We start from the raw sequence: 27,328 nt of genomic DNA, 5'->3' as shown, positions 1-27,328 counted from the left end.
GGCAGGCACGGCTTCCTGGAGGAGGCAGGCAGGGCGGAGGTCTTTGGGAAGAAGAGGGATTGGAGGTCCTGGGAGCCGCTGGAGCCCTCAGGAGCCAAACCCCACTGCTGTCTGGATAAGAGTAAAGCACTTGTCTCTTCTGTTTGTTGCAAGGGGAAAATGAGCTCCAGGGCCCAGCCGGGTGGTAAGGGCTAAACCCACTGAGGAAGGAGGATGGATGTGGCATGATTTTTGGGGTGCTTTGCTGGGGCAGTGGGAGCCCTGGGAGGCTGGGAAGGGCCAGCAACACTGAATCAGAGTTTTGGCAGCAAAGAGCAGACCCTGTTGGCGGGAGGCCCTGGGAGGCTGGGTGAGGCGTGCAGGAGGGTACAGGTGCTGAATCTCTACCTGTGGGTCTGCTCTTGGTGGGACCCAGAACTACTTCTGGCATGAATACCCTCATGAAGCCCCGTCATCCTGTGGGAAAGGTCTCTGGGGCCCCTTCCAGCCCTGACATTCTATGGGTCTGGCCAGTGACCCTGGAAGGTCTCTCAGTTTCTCTGGGCTTCTATTTTCTCCTCGGTCACAGGAGCCACGAGCCCCCGTCCACGGTGCGCCACAGGGCCGGTGAGGAGGAGGCCTGGCGCCAGTGCGTGGGACGCATACGCCGCACATGGCTGTCCTGCTGCCCCCGTGGCCCGGTCCAGGCGAGGCTCACACAGGGAGACTCAGGGCCAGGAGGAGCCAGCTGCAGCGCTGCCTCCGTCTTCCTGGGGCGGCCCCTGCTTATCAGAGTCAGGGCAGAGCTGGGGTGGGCTAGGAGGAGATACTCCTTCAGCGGCTTGATGGTGCGAGGGGGTGATAAAGGGCACCGGCCCTGCAGCCAGCTCAGAGAGAAGGGGGGAACAAGCGGGACGAGGCTGGGGGGCTGGGGGAAGTTATTTCCCTCCTCCTCACCCCACCCCCATCCCTCCCTCCAGACTGGCTCCCACTAGCCCGGCCACCACTCCATGGGGGAGAAGGAGGAAAAAGGGCCGCAGGGACTGGCATTTACTGAAGGCTGCTGGTGGCCTTAGCCCACTGTTTCAGATGGGGGCAGAGGGCAGTCAGTGGAGCAAAGGAAGGGACCAACTCAACCAGGCTTGCCCAGGGCCTCCCAGTTTCAGCACTGCAAGTCCTGTGTCCTGGGAAACACCTGGTTTTCAGGCAAACCAGGACAGTTGGTCATCCTAGGGGCACAGGAGTAAGTCTGGGGGCGGGTATAGGACAAGAAGGCAGGTAAGCAAGTGGAGTGAACAGGACCGGGGAGCAGACACCTCCTTTCCAAGGGGCCTGGCCTGGTTGTGTATCTCTGATTCTCATCTCATGTCCCTCTGTCCTCAACACATGCTTTATCTGGCGTTGACACGTCTGGAGGCCTGAACACTTCACAGAGGGACTTTGGGCCAGGCCGAAGCCGGAGCAGTGGTGGGTTTATGGCTTTTCTAGACCTGGCTTTCTGGGGATCCTTGGATGCCTGTTCCTCTGTCTTCTGCCTTCAGAGGTGGAGCTGGGGTTCAGGATTCATTCACTGCCTCCTAACTTGCCTGAGCTCTGGCTTGTGAGCTGCTGCAGCCAGGAGGGCTGATGACGGAAACGGCGGCCAGATCTCTGCAATCAGAAATGGCTGAAAATCAAAGTCAGGGCACCTACCTGCTGTCTATGACCCAGTCAGAAAGCTCAGGGGCTGTGCTGCCTACCCTGTCCCCCAGCGCCTGCTTACCTGGCCCTGCCCAAGTGGGCCATGGAGGGTCCAAGCAGGTTCCTGGGGCAGGGAAGAAAGCTGTGTGGGGTGGACAGAGGAGGCGGTCAGGGACACCTCCCTCGAGGGGACTCAGAACAGAACCGGATGCCAGCGTAGAGGCTTTCATCAGTCCAAATCAGGCCTCAGTCTCCCCATCTCCCAGCCTCAGGGGTGGCTTTATCCCACAGCCCCTCCTGGTGAAAAGGATGGGCTGTGTTGACTCTGCGCTGACAAGTGCGGAAAACCCAGAAATCCCAGCATCCCCATCCTCAGAGGGGCGCTGTCCAGTCCTCCTGGGACCAAGGCCTGAGGGGGGCATGGGGCAGGGTCTGGAGGACAAGGTAGAGCACCCAGAGGGGAAAAGCCTCTGGGCTTTCTGTTTGGGGATTGGGTCTGAAGGGGCAAGAGAGGAAAATGGCATTAAAAGCAGCCCCTAAAAGGCCAGTGTCTGTGACTTGACTCGGCCAAAGCCTATGTTTGAGAGACTCCACGATCCCTGGGCACCTGAACCAGAAGCCCAGAAAGTGACTCTTTCTAGATCTGCTGGACAGTCTACCCACTTTCCTCCGAGGGTCCCCGAGTGGCTGGTTCTGCAAAGTCCGTCAGAGAAGCCAGTGGTGGTCTTGCTGATAACATCAGGGTTGGCAGGTGGGCCACACTGAGCCTGCCGTGCTCCGTTTCTTCCAGACAGTCTCCCCAGCTCAAAGTAGGTCCCGGCTTACAGTGCGTCTCCGCTGAGCTCAGGTGCGCCCCGTCGCCTCTGCCTGTTCACCGATCCAGCGTCTCCCCGCAATTCGCAGCCCCCCTCTGGTCACCTCTGGATCATCACCAGCGCCTCCCAGGTTGCTCCATGGATGCCCAGAAGACTCATGTGTGGTGGGAGATGGGACCCCAGCAGTGACCGCGGAGGTCTCCCGGGGAGAAGGGCAGGTGGCGGGAGGCCAGCCAGGATGTCACCGGACAGAGACCTGGTTCCTGGGCTGTGTGAGTCTCTAACTCAGCACCCCCACTGCACCCCCCGACTCAGCCACGAGACCAAACTGTGCGAACAAATGGTGCTGAGGGTCCGGGGCCCGAGACGGAATCCCCCCAGACAGGCTGGCCAAAGGGCCCTGTCCGCCGACTCCCTCGAACTGCAGGGAGCCGCGGGGAAGGGGGTGGTCGGGGCCAGGGGAGGGGAGAGGCCGCCGGCAGGGGCTGCGCCGGGGGGCGCGGAGGGCAGGGCGCAGGCCTGGTCGGCCTTTGAAGGGCCTTCCTGGGGAGGCCACGTTAATCACCCCCAATTAAACCATTGCCGGAAGCTTTTAACAGCCCCGTAAGGCCTTTCAAGGACGGCCCTTTTGTTAGGCAGCCAAGCTGTTATGCAAAAGGGGAGCGGGGGCCCTCTGACCACTCTCGCCAGACCCCAAAGCCCGCCGCCCCAAACTCCGTATCATCCTCCAAAGAGGCTGCTTGTCCGGGAATCAAAGGCTGGGGAGCCCGCTTTGATCTGGAGAAACCCAGCTCTTGCCTGCATACCCGGGTCCTCCGCTGAGGGCTCAGGCCCTTCCATGGCTTCACTCCCACACTCTCCAGATCTGGGGCTGGCCGGGCTAGGTCTAGACCCCGGGGTCTGGGTCTCCTGGGACGGGGGAAGCTGTCAGGGCTCCCGCGCCCCCGCAGGGCTGGGACACGTCAGCCCCCTCCCGGGGGCAGGGGGAGACCTGAGCCCTTGCAGTGCAGTCCTCCGCTGGCAGCACCTGGGAGCCTATTGAAATGCAGATTCTCAGGCCCCACCCCAGAATCCGCATTTTAACAAGATTCCCAGGTGAAGTCTGGGAAGGATGAGAAACTTGGCTGTGGTGTCTTCCCTTCCCCAGATCTCCCTGGCCCTCCCCAGAAAAGCAGGATAAAGTGTGGAGATGATTGATTATAGGCAATACGCCCCTCTTTTTTTTTCAAACTTTGTACAATTTATTTTTTGGATCTGCACAATTTCGTATCATCTCAAAAAAGATGACGGCAGCCACAAAGCCCTGTCTGTAAACAGCTGCTTCTGGAGGACCCCAAATGGCGGCTTCCGTTTGGCCGCCATCAAACACCTTGCCCGTGGATGGCCCTTGTTTCCACATCGGCTCCTCCATCCTCCAAACTGCTGCCGGGGAGAGCGGGCAGGCATCCCATAATATGGAAGAAGAGGCTGAGGCCCGGGAATGTTTGTGGACCGGCCTGAGCTAGTTCTGAGTTGGGGTGCAAACTCAAGACACCCCATTCAGGGCCTCCCTACTCACAGGTCAAGCAGGGCCAGCACAGACGGCTGTAAGGGGGTGTGAGCTGCACAAAGGGGCCCGGGGTCCTGGGGGAGTGGGGGCTGAAGTGCAGCTCCCACCCTGCTTGTTAAAGCCAGTGTCCTGGCCTGGGCAGGGTTGCGCATGCTGGAGGAGGGCGGGGTGGGGGGTGGAGTGCTTTTTAGAATTTACACAAAAGCGCTACACTGGCAGGCCAAATCCTGGAGGTCTAGAATTCCCCGTTTCTTACCTCCTCCTTCTTTTCACAAAGGCTGCTGGTCCCAGAGCACCTACTAGGGCAGCCTCAGGGCTATCTTTCACTATCCCACTTAGTCCTGTGACAGCTGTCCCTCTCATCCTTCAGGTTAAGACTATCCCTTCCGCCAAGCTGGTTCCTTGAAAACCGAACAAGATCCAGCGTGCACTCCCGAGGAGTCGGGTCCTGCCAGGAAGAAGGCCTCCCACGGCTGACCCCGGGATGGACAGCCAGGCTCAGCCAGGGTAGTGGGAAAGGAAGCAGGGGAGGCCCATAGGGTTGGTTTAGAAGCATTTGGGGGGCATTCTCAGGTCTTAAACCCTCTGGCCCATCCAGGACAAGTCTTGAGTACGTGGCAGGCCAGAGAGGGCTCAGACTCGCTTTGCTGTCCCTGCAAGGAGCTTAGCTCACTCCGAAAGCCAGTAAGTCCTCAAGGCAGATGGGGGGTACTTGGGACCCATGGGGCTGGGGGACAGCCAGGAAAGGCGGGCTGGGTGGGAGAGCCCTTTAGAGCAGGGGTCAGAACACTTTTCCTGTAAAGGGCCAGACAGACAACTTTTAGGCTTTGTGGGCTCACAGTCTCTGGTCTCTGTCACTACCGCTCAGCTCTGCCGTTGGAAGATGAAAGCAGTCATAGACAGTTACTCAATGAATAAAACTTTCTTTAGGGAGACTGAAATTTGAATTTCATATAATTCTCATGTGTACCCAAATTTTATCCTTCTTTCAATTTTTCTTTCCAAACGTATCAAAAAGCCAGACTACCTAAAGACAGGCAGTAGGCTGCATGTGGCCTGTGGGCCAGAGTTTGCCAGGCCCTGGTTTACAGCCTGGCCTTCGAGATGGTCAGTCTCCCATTCAAGTCCTGGTTATTTCACTAACCACCATTGTGATCTTGCACAAGTTACTTAACCTCTCTGAGCCTCTGCTTGCTCTCAGTCTAGTGGGGCAGTGGTGTCTGTTGTTCAGAGATTAAGCGACACAAGCCCGTACAGTTTGGAGAGGGCATTCCCTAAACTTGAGCCAATGGTTATTGCCGCCGGCTGTTTGGAGGTCAGTGAGGAGGGGCATGAAGGCCACAGAGGTCAAGGGAGCCTCCCTTGAGGAGGTTGGGCCTGAGCTGATACCGACCCACGATGTTGGAAGGAGGTGGAAAGGTTGGAGAAGCCACGCCAAGCAATCCTGCCTCTGTTCTGGGGTCCCTGATGGCCTTGAAAGTTCTAAAGAAGGAGCCCCTTACAAAGGAGGGCCAGGAAATTCCCTCTGGAAGGGACAGCGTGGGGCAGGGGAGGGAGACGCCATGCACTAGGGGAGATTGTTGGTGAGCCCAGGTGAATGGGAAGACAGGAGCAGAGTCATTTTTCTAGGGGCACATCACGACCAACAAGACTAAAGCATAGCCCAGTGTAATGTACTGAGTACGTAAATTAGGAATTTAATGGTACTAAATTAGCCCATTTTCTGTAGAGTAAGCACCTGACTAGGTTAATCATCTGAGGTGACGTCCATCATTTTGCTAGCCTGGAGGCCCTCCTTTCCCTCTAGAAACAACTCCCCCCACCTCTCCAATACAGAACTGCCACATCATCAAAGACACCAATCTATTTGGCCCCACGTAGATTGGTCCAGGGTTAGGTGCCTGAGCAAAGCTGAGCTATTCAGAGTCCCACCTTGAGATTTTGTGAACTTAGGATCAGAGAACGCGAGTAAGTCTTTCTCTGATGGTGGGACCAGCAAGATGAGGACTCAGACCCGGCCAGCAGCCCTGTTCCCTGTCACATGGGGGACATGAGAGAATGAGGGAGAGAACGAAGCTGATCCCAGCAAGAAGCAGAAGTGAGGGGCTTAGTGAGAGTCAGAAAGCAAGGCATTCCTGCCCGCCCTGTATGTGGCTTGGGAATTCAGTCCTTCCTCTGATTTGGGGAGCTGTCCCAGAATTCTTTGAGTTTTTCTGAAACTCACTTGGGTTGAATTTCTATCACTTGCAAATGAGTAATTGCTGACCAAATGCATTGTTGCAGCGTTCACACTTTGGCCTTCTTTCCAGACAAGGACCAAACTCTGTCTGGTCTCAGGGCCTTTGCACGTGTTGTTTTCACTGTGGGCAATAGTCTCCCCATCTCTACTTCCCTAGCTTCTATTATTCCTAGATTTCCTTCAGATTCTGGCTTAAACCTCAGGGATGTCTTGCTTTGACCCCTCCAAGAAATATTACGCTCCTACAGCACCCCTTACCCTCTGTGGTAATCAATAATTATGCATTTGAGTATGTATTTAATGCCTGTTTCCCTCTAGACGGTACAACTTACTGAGGGAGGGTTCAGATCTGTTGTATTAACCACTTTTCCTACGGCACCTTGCACGGTGTCAGGCATGGAGCACGTGCACAGAAATGTGTGCTGAATGACTAAGTGAAAGGGGCTCCGAGAGGAGCCTGGCTTGCCCAGGGTCACACTGCTAGTGAATGGCAGCCTGGACATAAGTCCCAGTCCCTCAGGCTCTGAAGGACACGCTGTTCAACTCTAGAAGGTTGCACTACTGGGAGAACCAGAAAGGAACTGGCCGAGAAGCGGGCATCAGGCCCTTCAACTCCAGACACCAGAAAGGGTGCAGGAAGCAGGGTGGGGAGGGGAGACCAATCCCAGGGAGATGTGGCCTGGATGCCAAAAGGACTTAGGGGAGAGCAGAGAGATTCTCAGGTACTGGGGCCCAAACATCAAGGCAGGGCCTGGTCACAACACCAAGTGGTCTAGGAGTGGAGCTGGGGGGTCACCTGGGGCAGGGCTGGCCGAGGGGGAAGAGGCCACCCACTAATGGGCACCGGGCACTGCTCTAAGAGCTTTGCCTGTGTTGCCTCCTGAACCCCCACCCCTCCTGCAAGGCAGGGATTATCATCTCTCATTACGGAAGAGGAAATGGAGCCTGAGAGAGAAAGTAACATGTCCCAAACCTTCCAACTCCTCAGTACCAGAGGCAGGATTTGAGTCTGGAACATGAGTCTAGGAAATCAATTAATTGGGAAAATCAACCCAGAAAAAGACAGGATAGGTCCCACTGCAGGACTTCAGGGAGAGGTGGCAGCATGCCCCCCCAACCCCTCCCCCATCCCCGCCATCGCTTCACCCCTGCGGGCTGGGCCGGTCTGTAGGGGGTGGGGTGGGGGTCATCTATTTAAAACCCCAAGGGCTCTTAGAGAAATAAAAAAGCTTCCCAGTGCAGCCCCTCCAGCGGCCAATCGCTCCTGGGCTGGCGCCTACCTCCCTCGAGGATTTCCCCGCACAACTTCCATTTGAAAAGGAGCTCAGGGCCTCGGTGCCCATCCCGCTGGGGCCCGTCAATGCACTCCGGGCTCGGATGCAGAGTGAGGGAGCTGGGCTGGGGTGGGGGTGGGGTGGGGGAGCAGTGGAGGGGGAGGGGGCCAGGGAAATCCCGGGCGTTGGGTTTAGCCTATTTCCTATTACCTGTAGCCCCCTTTCCCGTGTGGCGTCACTTCTACATACACTTTTTAAAAACCTACCACTATTTGTCTAGCCCTTTACAAAAAGCTCCTCAGGCAACCCTACCCAGTGGGTGCTTTATCATACAGTTTTGTCCAAGGACACCAACAGTAACTGGCAGAGCTGGGATTTGAACCCCAGCAAACTGTCTCTGGATTCTGCGCTCTGAAATCCTGGGGGGCCGGGGTGGGGGACACTGCTCCGTCCAGTCCCCAGCGGGGCCTCCGGAGATAACCGGCCCTTCTTTCCTCACTTGCCCAGAGTTTGTTTACCTCAAATGAGCAAGTGGCCGCCCCAGACAAAGGGGATGCGGGCGGAGATAACCCAATCGGGCCGGGCCGGGCCGGGCCGTTGGGAGGCCTGGGATTGAACCCAGCCAGCTCTGGGGCCGGACTGCCCCGCGGGAACTGCCGACCTGCGGGGGCCTGGCCGCCCACTGTTTGTTGCAAAACAATGAGTCAGCCCGGAGGGGGAGGCATGGGAGGTTGGGAAATGGGGGTGGGGGGGCCTCTCGCCCTCCGGCCCTGCTTCCAGCCTGTTAGGATTTTCCCAGGGTGGGTTCCATCCACCCCCATTCTCCCAGCCCTCGGTCCGTAGAAGGCTCAACCAATTTCCTTTTTTGTTGTTTGGCTGTGATAGGAAAAGTATTGAAAAATAGAAAGTGCTCTAGACAGGAAAACACTCTGAAAGCTGAAACCCGGCGGCCTGGGCCAACACCCCAGCAGGGAGGTGACCAGCGAGCCAGGCTTCCACCCTGGCCTCCTTCCCAGACACCGCATGGCCCATGGTGGCACCTTAACCCCTGGTCGGTAGAGATGAGAACTTGGAGGTCCAGGGACAGGTGGTGGCTGGCTCAAGGTCATTCAGCTGGTGGCTGATGGTCAGGGCGATAGGATTCAGTGGGAAGGGCTCCTGGACCCGGTGACAGGATGGGAGGAGGCTGCCAACAGAGACCTCGTTTTTTTTATGTTGCCTTGCCAGGCACCGTGGCCTTCCACCCCCATTGGAGCGAGCTCCCCAGAAGAGGCACATCAGTGGACAAGATAACTCTATCCTGGCCTTCATCAGATGAGCCATGTGGCTGCTCCTGACCCATCCAACCTGGCCACTGTAAGCCTCACAAGTCACTCTATTCCTCCCCTGACCCTGCCACCTCCAGATCCTTCCTCCCACCTATCCAAGAAAGATAGTGCCTTTCCCTTGGCAAGAACAGGACAGAGGAAATTTGCTCAAAGTCACAGGACAAATTTATTAATTCATTCATCAAAGCCTTTATCGGGCTGCTACTGAGCCCGAGAGTCCATAAACCAATAAACGCTCTATAATACTACACTGATCAAGACTTACTTGACATGCATGCAAGGAGAACATTGATGGATTTGACCCAACCTGAGGGTCAGGGAAGGCTTCCTGGAGGAGGTGACAGATCTGGGTCCTAAAGACAGAGTAGAAGTATGCCAATGCAGGGCAGTGGCAGAGGAGGGTGTTCTGGATCAGAGAGAAAACAAATCCACAACCTGCCTTTGGGGACTATATCCTCATCTACAGAACCACAAAGCCAGTGTTTCTGAACATACGTAGTGGCAAAACACTGAACTGAGGCCTTGGGGGAGAGTAGGGGACTGCAAAGGCAACTGTCACATGCTGTCTGCCCTCAAGAAGCTTCCTGGGCCAGTGGGGAAAACGTAACCATCATCCTTATAGTGATGACAGGAGCCAACAAGTGCTGGGAGCTCCACTGTAAATCTTTATGCACCTTCTTCAATCCTCACAAACCCCCTATGAAGTGGATACTCTTACCCTGATTTTTCAGAGAGGAAACTGAGGCTCAGAAAGTATCAGCAACTTGTCCTAGGTCCCTACCTGGTCAGGATTGGAGCCAGGATCTGAGCTCAGGGGACTGGCTGTGGAGTCCCAGCCCTTGATCTACGTGCTCACTCCAGGTGGGGGGAAGGAGGCAGTTGCAATAGACTTGATTCTTGTGCCAGGGAGGCAGGACTTCATCAGATGGCCTATGGGGAGCCAGCAAAGGCTTATGAGGGAGGGCTGACACAGTAAGACTTGTGTTTTGGAAAAATAACTCTAGGGACCACTTGGAGGTTGTGTTAAATGCACAAAGCAAAGAAGATGACCACTGTGATGTCCAGACATGGAAGGATGAAGGCTGAGTGGGGCAGTGGGATGCTGAGGAAGAGGAATTGCTCAGAGAGGAGGACATCAGGCTTCAGTCCTGCCCTGGCCTCATCTTTAATAGTGTGGTCCTTGCTTGACCTTCCCTGACCATCTGCTACCAGTGAAGCCCAGGCAGTGGCCATTTGTCTAAAAGCACCAGCTGAGCACCTACTAAGTGCAGAACTGGTCAGTCCTAGGATATAAGAGGAGTAAGATTTAGTCCCTGTTCTTAGAGGATCTTGTGCAGTGATGCTTAATTAGATATCAACACCACATAGGCAGCTTTCTCCCCTTTAATTTCCCAGAGCTCGAAGAGTTGAGGAGTTTGTTTTTTTAGAAAAGCAGTTTTGCTGAGATAAACTCACATACCATAAAATGCATCTAATGTGTACAATCATTGTCTTCTAGGATATTCATAGAGTGGTGCATTCATTGCCACAATTGATTTTGATGCTGCTGTAATTGTTTAGGTGCAATCCCCTCCCCACTACCATTTTTCTCACGTCCTTGGAAGACTCTCAGACTCATCTATCTCCCTACTTTTCCCATAGGACCAGGTGCAATACTGAACTTATAAATAAGTATTCATTTAATATTTTTTCTGAGACTAGTCTCCAATAAACAGAATCTATGTTCTCCAGCCACAGTCTGACCTTGAACCTAAACCCCAGACAAATTCCTTCATCAATCCAGACAGTTTTCAAAAGTTGCTGTTGCCCCCAGAGTCCCTGTTGTAGTGTGAGGCTGGCCAAGCTGGCTCATACCGTGAGACTACAACCCTCTCACGTGGGCTCAGTGACAACAACGCTGATGAGCCTTTAAGGCCACAGCGCAGTATACAAGGGGCAGATCTCCCGAAGGCTGAGTCACCTCAAACAAGCCAATTAACAGAAACTACCTTGAACAAAAGCTAGGTAATGAATGGGAGGGCCCTGGTGAGGCTGGGGGTGGGTATCCTGTATTACCAAGACCCTAAAGCTGCCCTAGACTTTGACTGTTGAGGCAACTGGGGTAGCAGCTTTAGGAAGGAAGAGACCCCTGTGAGGCTATTCCTTGCCCTTTGGGGGCTTAGTGTGTTAGTTCAAGATGAGAAATGGTGCAGGGCCTGGGAATACTGAGTGGAAACTGGCCATTGGAGGTACAAAGTGCTGACATGTGTCTCAGAGGCTGTTTCTGATTCTTGGACTTGGATGTTTTTATTTCCTCTTTGCCCTTCCTTGGGATTTACTAAAGTCCTCTGGGAAGTGGCAGCTGCCTCAGTTGTGTGTGTGTGCCTCAGAGTTGATCTGATCTTGGGCTTGAGGCAAGGGGGAAGTGTTGCTGGTGGCAAAGCAGAGCTAGGAGCAATATCAGGAAGTGGGGAATGCTGACGCTTTAGGTTTTAGTGAGAGGTACTCTCTCTTCCTCTCAGACCCTGTCGCAGAAGTGGGGCAGCCCAGGTCATGCCTGGGACTCTTTCTTCCTTTTATTTCTGGCAAAAGCAGCAGGAGGGGAGTTCCCCTTCTCTGTTTGTTTTGGTTCTGTTGTTTTCTTAAAGAGAGGAAGGAAAACCATCATCACTTTTTCGTTTTGTGAACAATAAAGGCAGGCAAAGAGGATGTTCGCCTGGTTTGGGGCTGTGTAGGCTGAAGCAGGTCCTCTTCCTCCCTCAGCCTCTCTCCCCTCAGCAGCTCTGGGTCTCCAGAGCCCCCCAGAACGCAGATGAGACCTCCCAAAGTATGGGGTCAAGTTTAGGTGCTGGCTCTGCTTTGCTTCTAGCCTTGCTGAGGTGCATCTGTGGTCATCAGTTTTACCTTAAAGGGTTGTTGAAATTTACAACAAAACAAAACAAAAATGCTAACTTGTAAAAACACAGCACTGGGCACACAGTAAGGGTTCCAGAACTGTGTTTCTTTGGCTCCCTTTCAATGGGGTCTGTGACTTTAGCCCAGTAGTATGGGGGAGGAACCTTTCCTATTGACAGAGACCCCAGTTTCCTGCTTTGCATACATAGCTGGCTTCTTCCTGAGCAGGACCTGCAAACACTGGGCTTAGGAAAGGCTCTCAGGAGTCAATGACAGGTAAGGCTGTGGTCCTTTCTTGGTACCTGGAATTGTCCCTGCTCTGCTGGGAGGCAGGCTAGGCTTGCCCCTGAATATCTCCTAGCCCCTTAGAGCCTGAAGCTCCATGCCTCACTGGGTGTTACCTCTTGGAGCCCACCCCAACAGCGCTGGGGCAGGTCTCCTTCTTTGACAAGATGGGGGTGGAAGGGGACTGCCCTGGCCAGACAGAAAGGGAACCCTGCCAAGCTTATTATCCTCCCTGAGAATAGGTCCAGGGCCCCAGCTTGCTTTAGAACTTGGCCAAGATGACTCTATGTCTTTGTCTGTGAAGCAGTGGGACTGTCTCATAAGTAGAGGTTCCTGACTTTTTTTAATACAAACAATCTGTTAAAGAGTCTAAACTTTTTGTGGCCAGCTAGCTCCCTGCTCTCCATGATAGGAGCTGTACTTTTAAAATCCTTTGATTGATAAAATAATACAAATGACCATAAGTAAGTATACATTCAGTAATGCTTTTCAATGAATGTATATTTTATTCAACAGCCTCTACATGCACTTGAAAATATGTCCCCTTAGGTGGGAGAGATCAGTTTGTAAAGGGTCCTTATTACCTAAGGGGGCTTGAGGCTTGGGGTGTCCCAGGGTCTCGAAGGCCACCCTTAGCCCTGGGATTGGATGTTTACTCCTTGGCACTCCTGAGGCTTAGCCCGGGACTCAGCTCATACCCCCCCCCCCCCCCCCCCCCCCCCCCAGATAGGAAAACCCAGCAGTGGCTGAAAGAATGCAGACAGCATAGTGGTTTCTTATTTCTAACACTTGGGTGCTAAAGGCAGGCCTCACTCTGCCACTTACTAGCTCTGTGACCGAGGCATGTTACTTAACCTCTCTGGGCCCCAGTTTGATCATCTGTAAAATGGAGAAGAGGATGGCGTCTACGTCATAGGGTTTTTGTGAGAATTAAATGAGAAAATGGATGCATGGGACTTAGCCCAGGGCACAGGTAATGCTTAATAAATGTTACGTTCAAAACAAAAATAAACACAAACCCACAGTGACCCCTGCTTCCTTTGTTGCAGTTGCTGCATGCCACGAGGTGGGCTGATGCTATCTCTTTTTGGAGTGGTTTTCTTTGTCCTCCCCATTCCTCAGGCTCAGCCTTCTGCAGGGACCCCCACCGGCCCTCCTCCGTACAGAGACTGCCGTGCTGAACGTGCCTCTCTTGCATCATGCCCTGGCTGGGTCTCCTGGAGAGCAGATTCCAGGCTCCCCTTACTGTTCCTTGGCCAGGCCAGCCCCCTTTCCCTGCCCCAGCTGCCTCCACCCCAGGCCAGCCTCCACTGGGGAAGGACCTGCGGGGGGTGGGGTGGGGGTGGGGGTGGGGGCCAGAGCGGTTCTAACCACATGAAACAAGGCGCACGGAAAAGCCATAAACCCGAAGGCCCAGCGGGACAGATCTGCAGCCAGGGACGCGGAGGGAGTGCGCGGGGACTTGAGCGGAAGCTGGCATTTTGGGGGAGAGGGGATGCACTGAGGAGCTGGCAGGGGCAGGGCAGGAAGGAGGCCGGTTCGCACTTCCTCCGGCCCCGCGGCCAGGGCGCACACAGGCGCGTTTGTCCCAGCTCTCACTGCAGCACTGTGTTCCCCGCAACCCCTGCCCACCCCGGCCCCAGGTGGGCGGGTGTTGCCTGGGCACAAATGCCCTTTATGGATGGGCAGTGCTGGAGGGAGGCTGCACCTCCAACTGCCGGGAGCAGCCCCCAGAGCTCAGAATTGATATGGGAGCAGCCCCCTGCTGGCAATGCAGGCGCCCTGGTCTCATGAAGGGACACAGCTTTGCACACCCCCCGCAAACGCACACCCCACCCCACCTGAGACCCCAATCGTGGGCCTCATCCCAGGAGGAAGCAGACAGGTTTGGGAGGCTGGAGTGCCCCAAGTGAGTGTTCTTCCAGGGCCCTGCTGGGACAGTGTCCCAGCCCTCTGCCTGCTGCTACCTCCTGGAGCTGAGAAAGCGGTTTCCCATCCCAGGAGGGGCTCTGGCAGGAGAGCACAGCTGGGCCAGGCCACAGAGGAGAGGAGAATTGGCTACCTCAGCTCCAGGAGGCAGCGGCAGGCCCTTTCTCCACTAGCCCAGGAGGAGAGGGACCTAAATAAGCGTCCAGGGACATGCTGCCCCCCCTCCACCGCCTAGCCCTTCCTTAGCCTGGGGCTTTGTTCTCTGAGGTGCCCTGGTGTTCTCCCCGAGGCCTGTGGGTGACAGGAGTCACACGTCACACAGACAAACACTCTCATCAGGCTCCACTCAACTTCCACCCCCGTTCACACGTTGTCCACAGGCCCTCTCCCCTCTCCAAGGCCAGCCCTCGGTGTTTACTTAGGTTTACCCACTTAATCCGCTGGACAGGTGCAGCACGCTCTGGCTGCCCGTCAGCACCCCCTGGAGCTGGCTCAGGGACCTGCACCCCTGGCCTGCTCCCACTGGCTGCTTCTTTGGAGGTAGGGAGGAGAGGGGGTGGGGGATGGGGGGTGCACAGCAGAACTCTGCTCCTGGCCCCCTGGGAGCAGGAAACCCCTTCTCTGTAGATATCATGGTCCTCCTTTTACATGTGGGGAGACTGAGGCTGGGTGGAGGAAGAGGAGGCAGAGGCCCTGCTTTCTGGGATTTACAGTTTAGCTGGGGGGCAGGGGCAGGCAGGAGGGGCTCATTAGTGGGGGGGCAGATATATGTGCTGGGGGAGTGGTGTTCAATGTGGGGTGCCTGCCATGGGCCCTGCATTCCTGGTTCCTTCTCTCTGGCTGGGCCCCCTGGAAGGGAGGGCTGGAGAGGCCGAGGGGCAGGCCGGCATTCCCCTTGCTCCTTCCGGGGGCCACCTGCACTGGCCATGGAGCCCCCCAGCGCCCCGGGCTGGCTCCCCTGGTCCGGGCGAGGGGAGTATAACTGGAGGGTGTGACGTTCGCCTCCCAGGAGCCCAAGGCCTGTCATGTCCCATAGAACCACCCGCAGGAACACAGGGACAGGAGCGCCTCCTCCTCTCCCTGCCCTACTCCACCCCCCCACCCCCCACCCCCCAACCCCCCACCCCCCCACCCCCGCCTCCTGCACAACCACGTGCTTGCCACCCACACCCCATACCTAGGTGACGCAGGCCTGCAGCATAGGCACCTGTCCCCGTCCCCACCACCTCCCGGACCCAAGGGAGCCTCCCTCCTTGCCACAGCCTCCCAGGTACACGGCTGCCCACAGCCCCTGCACAGAGACCCCTCCCGGCCTTGCACACTCAGCAACATCTACCTCGCCAGGTACCCAGACGCCTGCTTCCACGTGCACACGGTACCCGCTCTGCAGGCATGGGGCCCCAGTTCCCAGGGCCAAGGCCCGACCCACCCCCAGCCTGGGGCGACCACATGTTTATAGCTTATGGATTTAGAAAGGCTGGCGTGTGTGTGTGTGTGTGTGTGTGTGTGTGTGTGTGTGTGTGTGTGTGTGTGTGTGTGTGAGAGAGAGAGAGAGAGAGAGAGAGAGAGAGAGAGAGAGAGAGAGAGAGAGCGTGCACGGGGTGTCAGGCAAGCAGAGCCCAGAGGAAGAGAAGGAAGGAAAGGCTCTGTGACTCACTTCCAGCCTAACAATGCCACATCTCGGCCCCTGGGCCAGAGGAAGGGCCCATGTGTCAGCACAGCCGGGACCTGGCCATGGGACGGCAGGGTCCCTTCCACAGACGATTGCGCTCCCCGTGTCTGCACCTGCGGTGTGAACTCAGCACCCTAGTTCGCCATCCCGACGGTCTTATCTCCAGGGTACCTATGTCGTGGTATCGGCCGCACTTGCTATCACTGCCCAAACAACGCCCTGGGCCCATCTCGGCATCCTTGCCCTGATCCCAAGGCCAGGCTCCCCCGCGGCTCCCAGCCCTGGGATCTGCATTCAGCACCGAACGGCTCCCGTCAACCACTGCACACGTCACACTCAGTGCCACCTGCAGCCCCTTCTTCCACCTGTGCCCCCTGCAGCCCCCACCTCTCCACCTGTCCTCTCCTTTGTTCGGCTCCGCCCCCTCCCTGACTCCGCCTCGTGGCCCTGAGCAATTTCTGCTCTGCAATTCCCTGGCTCCTTTCTCTTCTCTTCTGGGTAGTGAGCAGCCCCTCGCAGTTAGAATATGAGCTGTTAAAGGAAGGCTCCAGAATGCCCATCCCAGACCCCTGCAGGGGGCTGGAAACCAGACAGTGCTCAGTAAGTTCTTGAGAGATGGCCCCTAGGGACTGGGCAGCGCTACTTGAGCTAGGGGAGAGCCACTTGAGCCTCTGCTCCTTCGGGGTCACTGGTTTCCCTCTGGACCTGTCGCTCTGGGCTCCTTCCCCTTCCCAGCTCATGCAGGGCGGGGTTGGGGGTGGTGGTGCAAACACATCTCCCTGGGTCCCACCCCGCACCCAAGGCCCAGGAAAACAGCAGCAGGCGGCCCAGAGAGCAGGGCGGGCCTTGTCCACGGGCCACCTGCCTAGTGCTAGGCCTGTGCTAATCTTCTACATGAGCTCATGCACCCCTAGCCTAGGCCCAGGACGGGGGCTCTCGTTAGTCTCAGTTTGCAGCTGGGGAAACTGAGGCTTAGAGAATCTAGGGAACCGACCTGGTAGGTGGCAGGGCTGGGCCAGGAGCTCAGGCCTGCCGAGCCTCAGAGCCTTGTTCTCCCCACTGTGCTGCCCTGCCCCCGGCCCCACCCCTCAGCAGCCTCTGCCTCTCCCCAGTTTAGCCCTCTGAATCTCGCTGGTCCCTGGCTTTGAGTTTCCGCTCTGCTTTGCCTGAAACACTGCGTGATTCTGGCTGTCTTGCTCCCCACCCCCGCCCAGCCCCTTTCCCTAACTGCCGCTCCTTTAACTTGCCCCTGGAGCAGAATGAAGTCTGCCGGTGGTGAGAGAGTTTCTATTTGCTTTATCCCCTCAGGGAGCCAGGCCCAGCACGTGCTTTCAGATGTGGAAGACTTTTCTTAAACCTGGGGTCCAAGCTAAACAGGAGACCCGCATTCCCCTCTCCTTGGCCCCTGCAGGGGCCATGGCACAAGAGACCCTCCTGTTCTATTTTATCTTGCTGGCTTCTCTCTGTCACAAGCACACACACACACACACACACACACACACACACACACACACACACACAACATGCCATAGCTGATTTGCTCTCAGAGCCTACAAAATCCCTGTTGCAAATAACAATAGGAAAAAAAAATTGGTAACAGGAGCTGGGAAATGCATGGGGCCAGCTCTCCCCCTGCGTCCAACTCAAGTGTGTGATTCCAGCCCACAGATAGCATATAATTATTTGGTAATAAATCACATTCCAACCCCAAGCCAGTTGTCCCTGGGTTTTTTCCTCTCTCCCATGCTCCTTGCCAGACCCACAATGTCCCAGCATCGGATATGAAATATGGTTGTGATTTCCATGCCTAACCAAAGTCAAGGCCACATTGCTAGATGAGTTTAGCTTCACTGGAAGATAAGAACTGACCCAGATTCTTGTGGGTTGATGCTAGTGGGCACATTCCAGGGCAGGAGGGAAATGGGCAGTCCTTAGTTAGAGGTGGTGACTCCTTGCCACAGGGGGGTTTTAGGTGGTCCCAGTGGCAGAGGTTCCCTTAGCTGGGAAGGGACCTGACCTGCCTTGTGTGGCTGTCATGACAGAGGTTGGGAACACAGGCCTGGCTGGACGGCACTTTGCTGCTCCCTGAAGGCGGTGTGGCCGTGTGACTTGCTCTAGCCAGTGAAAGGTGACTCAATATATGCAACTTCCAGACACCAACAATAAGAGCTCTTATTGCTTCTCTTATACCTGCTTCTCGCCGCAACGACCACCGCAGCAATGCTGATTCAGGGCTTCCTTCAGCCTGGGTCCCCAAGTGACAATGATAGAGCTTAGAACTCCCCAGGAGACCTACAAATTCCACTTGGCATGAAAGAGCAATCAATTTTTAACTGTGGCAAACCACTGAGATGTTGGGATGTTTGTTACTGCGGCATACACTTGCCTGTTCTGCCTGATACACCTATCCGATAGGGTTGAAGAGAGGAGTCACAAAATAAGGCATGTGAAGAGCTTAGCACCATGCTCCCTAAATATGTGTTTTGCTTCCTCCTCCCCCTCTTTTTTGGATGATATTACGTTTTTTATGCCATTTTGAACCAAGTCACAAAAACTTACCCAGGTCCACTAAGCGTCAGGTACGGGAGCACGGAGATGGTGGGGTGACAGACCAATATTCAAGTAAATGTCACCTGATGTACTAGAGGCCTATTTGTGGTATGAATCCAGAGCTAGGTGAGTCCAGGGGAGGGAGGAATAAGTCTACTGGGATCCTCAAAAGTCAAGTCTGAACTTGATATAGAAGGGTTAGTTTGATTTCTTCAGGCAGAGCAGAGGGCCTGGTGCTTTCTCACCATGATAGCAGATGCCATTCATGGAAACATGCTCTATCCCAGGCACTGATTCGGGAGCTGCAGCCAGCACTCTCCTACTCTCCGAGCCACAGCGATATCTCTGAAGTGTGTACTGTTGTTATCTGCATTTTATAAACAAGAAAATCGACGTCCAGTGAGGCAACGGAACTCACTCAAGGTTGGGCAGGTGGCAAATGGTCGAGTTGGTTCGTATGGTTTGACAGCACATGCTCTCTGTGCTCTGCCGTGCTGTCCCCTGGCTCCCCAGTCTAGGCAGAAGGAACAATGTGCAAAGACATGGCATATGACAATTCCTAACTGGCCTTCAGTCTAGTGCTTCCAAAAAAAATGGCTGCGTTCAACAATTCCAAAAATGACAGTCTAATACAGTTCATACTCCACTCTGTGACCTGAGAGACGTTTCTAAAACGTAACTCTGGGAAAGTCACACTCCTGCTCATGAACCTTCCATGGCTCCCAACTGTATTCTAAACAAGGTCTGGCAGTCTCAGGCCAGCTCCATTGGGCCCCTTCTGGCCTTTTTAGTGGTGACTCTGGCTACATGCATTATTTATGTCTGAACATTTTCTGTCCTTTTCTATCTCTTGGTTTTTGCTCAAGCTGTTTCTTCTGCTTGGAATGCCCCTTCCCAACATATTCATGTGCCCGAGGCCTGCCTTTCCTCCAAAGTTCAGCGCAAATCCCACCTTCTCTCTCTCTTCCCCAAATATCCCTCCTGGAATCCAGTCTTGGGAATCGCCTGTTGAGCGACTTTAATCTGGTTTGGGGTAAAAAAAAGATTGTTCCATTGGAATGCAAATATTAGCTAATACTTTTACAGCTTCTTCAGTCATCTGTACATATGATTTATGGATCCATATAAAAGTAGCAAAGGTGTGTGCTAACAGTAGTTTTTGACTATAATAGCACACACTCAACAAGTTTGGAAACAGCAGCCATAGAGACGATGGAGAGTGATTGAAGTTTGCCATTTACTGGCTGTGGGACTTGGGCAAGTCACTTAACCTCTCTGAGCCCATGATTTCCTGTCTGTAAAGCAAGAATTACTTGGTGCCCACTTCATGGGGTCTCAAGGGCTCAATGAGATCCAGCCTGTAAAGGAAAAAACCCTCCAAGGCGCGCCCTGGGTCCCAGCTTCGGGAGGGGCCTCACTGGGTGACTCTAGGCTGCTGGTGGTTCTTGAGAAGGAGGCAGAGGGGAGGCCCCCATGGGCCGGGACTCTGGGCCTTGAACAGGCTGGGCTGGGACAACCCCTGTGATGCTGGACAAAAGGAAAGAAGAGCTTCGGGAATGGCTCCCTCTTGCTCCCCCCTCAAGGGCCAAAGTCCCCAGGGACCAGTCTGGAGGCACCTTTAATGTGACTGTAAAGTAATCCGGGGCTGGCAGCTCCGAGCCTGGGCAGGCGCTAAGGCGCTGGGTGGCATTGTTGTGGTCAATGATTACCTTTTATGCCTGGCCGTAAAGGCAGCTGCCCAGCCCTCCGGACAATGTCCCCTCCAGACAATGCCCTGGGAGGGTGAGTGTGCAAACACACACACACACATGCACACGCATGCACGCACACACATCTGCCAGCCCAGGGGCCTTTCCCCACCTGAGTTCTCTGAGGCCACCCTTTCCAGGCACCCCTGCTGCCCCAGGAAGTCCCTGAAGACTTGGCTTAGAGAGGAAGGAGTGCAGTTTCTGGGGCCATGAATGGAACTTGGGGAGGTGCAAAATGCAAAAGCGCTGCACCCAGGGCCCTGTGCCCAGCTGCTGGTGGAACGGGGCGGGGGCGCAGAGAGACAATTCTAGGACCCACCAAAGTCCGCTCCCATTTTACAGGGGAGGCAGTTGAGGCCCAGGCGGGCAGAGTCTTGCCTGGGGCCCCGGGGAGGGAGGCAACCATGGAGCTGGGGGTAGGACCCAAGTCATCTCTGACACTGTCCAGGCTGGGAGTCCCCCCAGGGCTCAGGGGGTGACTGGGAACAACCTCAGGGCCTGGCTTTGGGGCTGATGTGGGAGGGGACCGGGACGGAGCCCCCCATCCCCACCTCCAGGCAGGTCCCCGTTGGTCACCTGCTACCCTGCCACGTTCTGTCCTGCTGGGTGGACGCTGGCACCCACCCGAGCGCAGAGGCCCGGCTGCGAGAGGTCATGGCTGGGGCATAGATGGCTAGATTAATATTTTACCTCCTCGGCTGATAAGGCCCAGGAACCTTTGTCCCATCAAGAGTGACTGGAGGTGCAGGGGCTGCGGGGCTGCGCGGGGGGCCTGTGCCCGGCGAGGCTGGAGGCTGGGAGCCTGGGTCCCAGAGCCGCTCACCCAGGCAGCACGCTCCTCCCCTGGCCGAAGGGGAGAAGGACGCTGCGGCACCTTCCTGGCAGGTTAGAGTGAAGATCAAGCCTAAGACTCCATAGGGCAGCTCTGGGAGAAATCAGGTGTGCTAGCTGAGGAAAGACGGTTGTTATTTACAGGGAACCTAAGTGCTTGGTGAGATTTGGAGTGGCAGTGCTTTGAGCCCCAGCCAGAATGCTCCAATCAACCTTTGGCTCTGATAAAGATAAGTGGGTCCGAGGTGATAACACACAAGCCAGAAACTGTCAACAGGTGCTAATTAGGGCACTGGGTGCTGAGCCACGCCCACCGCACCTGAGGTGGGGGGAGAGCTCAGGTGGGGGGAGGAGATGGGCTCATGGCCTGTCCCTGTGTCTTTTGGCCTTTTTGTCACCTCCTCCTTCCAACTACCTCCCCACCCCCACCCTTATCTCCCCACCCACCGCCTACAATGCATTATATAACATAAGGCAAAATAAAATATAATCTGGCATTGTGTAATGTAACATGATTACATTGATATAGCAGTGGAAAGAGCCCTGGATTAGTAGCTGAGACACCTGATTCTAGCCTAGCTTTGCATGACCTTGATCCAGTCACTTCTCTCTGGACCTCAATCTCTCCCTCTGCAAAATGGGGGCAGGGGCGGGGGTGGGGGAGGCTAGAAACGGGGCAGTTATATAGTAATATACGGGAATTCCGTCTAGGTCTAAAGTTCACACTCTGACACTAGAAAAACACTGCCATCTGCAAACAGCCCAGAAAGTATATGCAGTGCCACCCCGCTTCGCAGGGACGTGGGTGCTGCTGACGGAACCAGTGAGCAGCCTCCCCGGGGGAGGGAGGCCGTGCAGAGGGCCCGAGGCAGGCCCCCTGGAGTCCTGCTCCCCAGCTGAGCCGGAGGTCGCTGTGTCTGCTGCCCGCTCCTCCGGGCACTCGGAGTCTATTTTTAACTTGGTGACTGGCAAATGCTGTGGGGGGCTGGGCCCGTGGGCCATCCTTTCCTATTTCCCCACCCCCACCCCCAGGCACAGTTAAGTGGCCGCCCAGAGGTGACTGGGGGTGCTGAGCTGGGGCGCCCCATGTTCACATCCAGGCTGGGCCTGCCCTGAGCTTGGGGCCTGTTGGGGTAGCAGCCCCATCCCTCTCTCAGGCTCAGCTTGTACAGGTTCTGCCTCCCATCAGCAAGGCTCAACCTGCGAGCTTGGCAGGGGCCGGTTACTTTCCTTGGGAACTTGTAGGAAAGGTGAGGGCAGGTATCCACTCTGGGGCTTGTGGGGGGGCAGATGTGGGGTGGGAAGTGGAGCCATGTGGCTGGGGAATAGGTGAGTCGGAAGAAAGGGAGAAGGAATGAATGAGGGCCCTACCGGCCTTCTCTGGCTCGCTTCTCCAGGCAGCAGAGAGTTCCCTGTGCTGCCAGCTTGCCAGGCTGGTGCAGGCAGGTGGGGCAGGGCCGCGAATCAGACCCAGTCCCGCCCGCCACGTCCCCCAGCCCCGCAACAGCGGGAGAAGGACACAAATCAATGCCTGTCTGCTGAAGTAAGAGCCTCCACTGAGTCGCTCCAAGGGACAGTGGCTCTAGGCTAGCAGCAGTTTTCACTGCCCGGGGCAGCGGGCGGGGACATGGCAGGGGAAGGCAGTCTCAGGAGAACGCCCACAGTGAATCTTTTAAGTTTGTTTTGAAATGCTATTGTTTTTCAACATTTTTATTGAGAAATCTTTACACACATACAGTCCATACAGGTATACGATCAGTGGCCCAGAATATCATCACATAGTTGTGTATTCATCACCATGATCATTTTTAGAACATTTGCATCACTCCAGAAAAGGAAAACGAAAAAAGCCTCATACATCCCGTACCCCGTACCCTTCCCTCCCATTGCCCACTAGTATTTCAATCTATCCAATTTTTTTACCCTTTATCGTCCCCTATTATTTATTTTTATCCTCATTTTTTTTACTCATCTGTCCCTGCCTGCCCACAGTGACTGCTGAGGGATGGGCAGCCAGCATGGTTCCTTAACCTCTCTCAGCATCCATCTCCTCCTCTGAACAGCGGGCACCTGCTACAGTCCTTTCTTCACGGGCTTGCTGAGGACTAAATGAATCTCTATCTATGTAACGCTCCTAGAGCCAGCCCCCGCTCATGGTACAGGCTCGCCTGGCGGCCCTGCTGACCGCTGAGCTGATGGCCCGGACGGGAAGTGGGGAGGACCCTGGGGGCAGAGCGACAGCGCGACAGCAGCACGTATAAGGAGGAGCAAAACCAAAGAACACAACCCCTGCTGGTGGCAGCGCAGTGGGTGGTAGGCGGCGGTCTGGAGCTCTGTGGGGACTCTCTGTGTGCTGGGGGCCAGTGGAGAGTGCGGGGGCCAGTGCGGGAATCCCCAGGTCCAGCCAACAGAGAATGGGGGTGATGGGGTGGACCAGAGCGGGTCATCTCCCTGTGACACAGCCACCAGGGCTCAACTTCCAGACCAGGGAGGGGCCCAAGGCTTTGCTGGACAGAGACTCTCTTTTGGGGGCTAAGGTGGGTGGGTGGGTATCTCAATAGGAGTGTGTGTGTTTGTGTATGTGTGTGTGTGTGGCATTTCCAGACCAGGAAATGCTCCAATGCTCCAGCTACAGGTCAGGGCAGTGAGGGATGACAGCGTGGCACTTGGACATTCTCTCCCCCTGAGATCTGCTGGGCCTTGGGGGCAGGGGGAGCTGACCGGCCTGAGACTCAGGCTGGGCGAAGAGGACCAGGAGGGGCCAGCCAAGGAGAGCCTGTACTTGTGACCTGCCGCACGGCGGGCTGCCAGGCCCCACTCTCAGCGTGGGTGGAGGGCGGCCGAGCCGGGACTTTCCTGCCACCAAAACCACTGCCAGCCCTGGCTGGGGGTCAGGATGCAGGCCCAGGGTCAGGATGCAGGGGGTCAGGATGCAGGACAGGGCAGGATCTTGGGTCCCTCCAGTAGCAGGATGAGGCCCTGGAGGTGAGTCCAAGGCTGATGGCCGAGTGAGGGCCCGAGACCCCCAGGCTCAGCCTCTGTGGAGCTGTGGGTAGGACCCCTCTCAGCTTGTCCCCAGTCCTGTGCAAACATCGATCCTGAAAGAAGCCTCCTTTGAGCTTTCCAGGAACGCTGGCCAGGGCTGGAAGCAGGTTGGCGGCGTGGGCATGGGTGTGGGGGGTGGTGCGTTTCAGGACAGACACGGACCCAAATCAGAGAGCGCAGTGTTCCCGCGGGCCTGAAGCCTGGCCGCGGAGGATGGGGGTGGGGGCACAGGAGCCTGGCCACCGCGGGGAGCGCAGGCTGGGTGTGCGCAGGGAGGAATCGGCAGCCTGGACTAAGTATTTCATTTTATTTTTTTCAATGAGCTTAAGAGGAGACAGGGTATCATGTCATGTTGCAAGTGCAACCTCCACAGCCAGCCTGCCTGGGTTGGAGTCTTGACTGCTCTGCCCCCTCCTCGCTAATGTGACTCCAAGTAACTAAAATAGCTCATCTGTATCTGTGCTTCAGTTTCCACAACTGCAAAATAGGAATCATAACAGTATCCACCTCACAGGCTCACTGTGAGGATTAAATGAACAAATGTAAATACAGTGCTTACAACGTGCCTCACACGCAGGTGTGGCCAGTCCTTGCTGAAGGAATGAGCGTCCCTGCCAATCAACCAATCACTGCCAGGCCCAGGCCCAGGCCAGTGCTGAGCTCTGGCCATCTGGGCCCGCGTGGGGTGTGGCTGGGCGGCTGGCGTCAGCACATCCAAAGTCCCCCGAGCTGCTGAGTTGGCAGAGGAGCCTGCCCTGGCACTCCCTAGTCCTGAAGAAAACCCTAGAAAACTGCCGGAACTTACCAAGACATAAGTGGATGGAGGGGACAGGGGTTGGGGAGCCCCAGCCTTGGCTGAAGGCCTCTTCCACAGCCTGCTGACCTCTCCAGTCCTCGCTCGGGGGCTAGGGCTGGTTCCCGGGTCCAGTCGTGCATCTTTTCTGCAGAAAGCAGGAGTGGGCTGCAGGGCTTCCTCCATGGGGCTTGTGATGAGTGCGTGCTTGTGGGGGCTCAGGCCCTCCAGCCTGGGGGTTATCCCCTGCTTTGCTAAAAGCCCCACAGCAGCCAATCCTCACCATCCCATCTAGCACCCAATTCTCAGCTGACTTGTACTGTTAATTATTTAATCCACCTAGCCAGTCAGTCAGTCAGTCAACAGACAAGAGTTGAGGACCTACTGTGTGCTGAGCTTTAGGTATACAGAGGTCTCTGTCTTGAATGATAGGATCAGTGAGTGTGGTCCAGGATGGAGATGGAAAAGGGGTTCCTGGCATGGGAACGGGGTGGGTGAAGGACTGGTAGAGGGGACAGCCTGTGTGAGGTATGACACTTTGCTGGAGGGAAGGCCTATGTGAGGAGGCGGGGCGGGAGTCCGGACCCGAGGGTGAGATCGGGAAGGGCCTATGAGATCGAGGGTGGGTCAGTATGTTCTCTGGAAGGTGCTGGGGAACTGGGGAAGGCGCTCCTTCACCGTCTAGAGGATGAGGACAGTGTTCTCGGCATCCCGCATTGGTTCAGGCGCTGTCCAGTGAACCCCTACTGGTTTAGGCCGCTGCAGAGCTGGGGTGGAGCTGGGGGTCCAGGCTGCCGTGTAGACCACATGACTGCTCACCCCGGAGTCGGTAGCAACACGCATCTGAGGACTCACCTGTATGTGTGTGTCAGTCAGCGCCCACGCATGCACACGTGTGTGTGTGTGTCTTCCCTGGTCGTGTTGCTCCCTAGATGCTGGAGGGCTATTTCTGAAGGTGTCAGCCCACAGAGAACAGCCCCCCACCCCCACCCCCTAGGCAGGCCTGTGCAGGTGACCACACCTGAGGGAGTCCCGCATCTGGGCTTGTGGTGGCAGCAGGAGCAGTAACAGGACAGCCGTGGCTGGGAAGTGTGTCTGTGGGCACCAGACCAGGTGTCAGTTTCCCTGGGAGCCTAGCCTGGGGAGAAGACAGGGAGCGGGGCAAGGATGGGTGGGCCTGGGGTAGGGGTGGCTGGGGCTTCAGAGACAAGAGGAGATGGAGCCAGTGGCCCTCTTGGTCTGTCTCCTGCCCCAGGTCCCTGTCTGCCTACCCAACTGTCCATTCATCTCTCTTTTCTGTCTTTCCATTTGTTCAGTCAGCCAGCCTCCTCTGTCAGTCCATCTGTCAGTCTATCCACTTGTCCATCCACTGGCCTCCATCATCCTGCATCTCTCCACTGGCCCTCCTGCCCCCTTGGCATCTCACCCTCACGGGCCTTGTCCTGCCCCCTGCACAGCTCCCGTGCTCACAGCACACCCGCCTCATGCTGGGTGCTCGGGCCGCCCAGTCTCTGCTTCACCCCAGTGGGTGTCATGAGGTCCTAGCACAGGCTTGAGGCTCCCTCAACAGTCCAGATGTTCCCTCCTCCAGGGAGTCCTCCCTGACCTCCCGGCCATGGGCTCCCCCACCCGCCACGTGCTCTGGCTGTGTGTCCCTACGTCTCAATCTGCCTCAGTGACCTGTGGCTGGGGGATCCCCACCAGCCCCTCTGCCTGTGAGAGCAGGGCCAAGCACTACAGCAGGAGGGACCCGCCTGAGACCTGGAGCTCCCTCAGAGCAGGGTGCTGGGAGGGTGACAGGGCACAACACACCGGTCTCTCCCACGGGGGACTTCCCCACCCAGAATTCCAGCACAGCACTGCCGTTCTGTCCGTGCATGTCTGAACGTGTGTGTCAGCATGTGCTGGTGAGTGTGAGTGTTGTGAGAGTATGTGGATAGGGGCGTCTACATGGCCCGGATCATGTGCACAGGCCTAGGTGAGACTGTGTAAACTTGTGTGTGTGCCTTGGGGGACATCAGTGGGTCCAGCGGCTTCTGTGCCAGCAAGTGAGTCCACGTGTGCCTGTGCAGGCCCAAGAACTGGCACACGCACGCCTATCAGCCAGGTGGTGAGGCTGTGTGGCAGCCATAGGGCTGACTCCCAGGCTGCAGGTCCCCTACCCACCCCACCTGCTCAGGTGAGCGGCCGCTCGCCTGCCTGGGGAGTGAGCCTGTCTCAGCCAAGCACAGCGGCCTCTAGTTAACCGGGGTGGATGTGCCTGGGGGCCCTGAGGGTGGCTAGGGAGGCCCAGCTCCCATGCACTACAACCACGGCCTGTCTCCCAGGAGTGGCCACTTCTGTAGGAGACCCAGCTCTGCGACCCCCTGGGGTGTAGCTGGCCCACCATATTCAGCGGGGTCACCTGGAGAGGTGGGCCAGGCTGGGCTGGAGGTGGGAGGAAAGAAAGGAAGTGGTTCCGGCATGACCTCCCTTGTCCCTAACGCCTGGGCGCCTCCATCTGCCCTCCCCTCCCAGGGGGCTTCTTTGCTGGCTGCAGGTGGACCATCCAGACAGATGCCTGCTGTCGCTCTCCCCTGCTGGAATACCTCCTCATTCTCTCCCCTCTCTTTGTGATCCATTTTGTCTCATCTTCTCTCTCTCACCATCTTTCTACGAATTAACAAGGTGCATTTGGTACCAGCAGTATTCGAGGCACAGGGCTAAGTGCGTCGTAGATATTATCTCACTTAGCTTT

At 56.2% G+C, this 27,328-nt stretch overlaps 2 long non-coding RNA genes across 3 annotated transcripts in view; one reads left to right on the top strand and one right to left on the bottom strand.

The window, feature by feature from the left end:
- LOC143660751 (uncharacterized) overlaps positions 1–27,328 on the top strand; it is a 94,822-nt gene that overhangs the window by 20,356 nt on the left and 47,138 nt on the right. The gene's annotated exons all lie outside the window — the stretch shown is intronic.
- On the bottom strand, positions 24,092–26,913 carry LOC143661500 (uncharacterized). Its single transcript, XR_013164642.1, has 3 exons — positions 25,613–26,913; positions 24,604–24,739; positions 24,092–24,275 (listed from the first exon to the last, which is right to left on the bottom strand). It is a non-coding gene; the product is annotated as an uncharacterized LOC143661500 (long non-coding RNA).

This window comes from Tamandua tetradactyla, chromosome 17 (assembly GCF_023851605.1).
Source record: "Tamandua tetradactyla isolate mTamTet1 chromosome 17, mTamTet1.pri, whole genome shotgun sequence".
Lineage (NCBI taxonomy): Eukaryota > Metazoa > Chordata > Mammalia > Pilosa > Myrmecophagidae > Tamandua > Tamandua tetradactyla.
The sequence above is the reverse complement of the archived record's forward strand: the minus strand, read 5'-3'. Positions and strand labels throughout refer to the sequence as shown.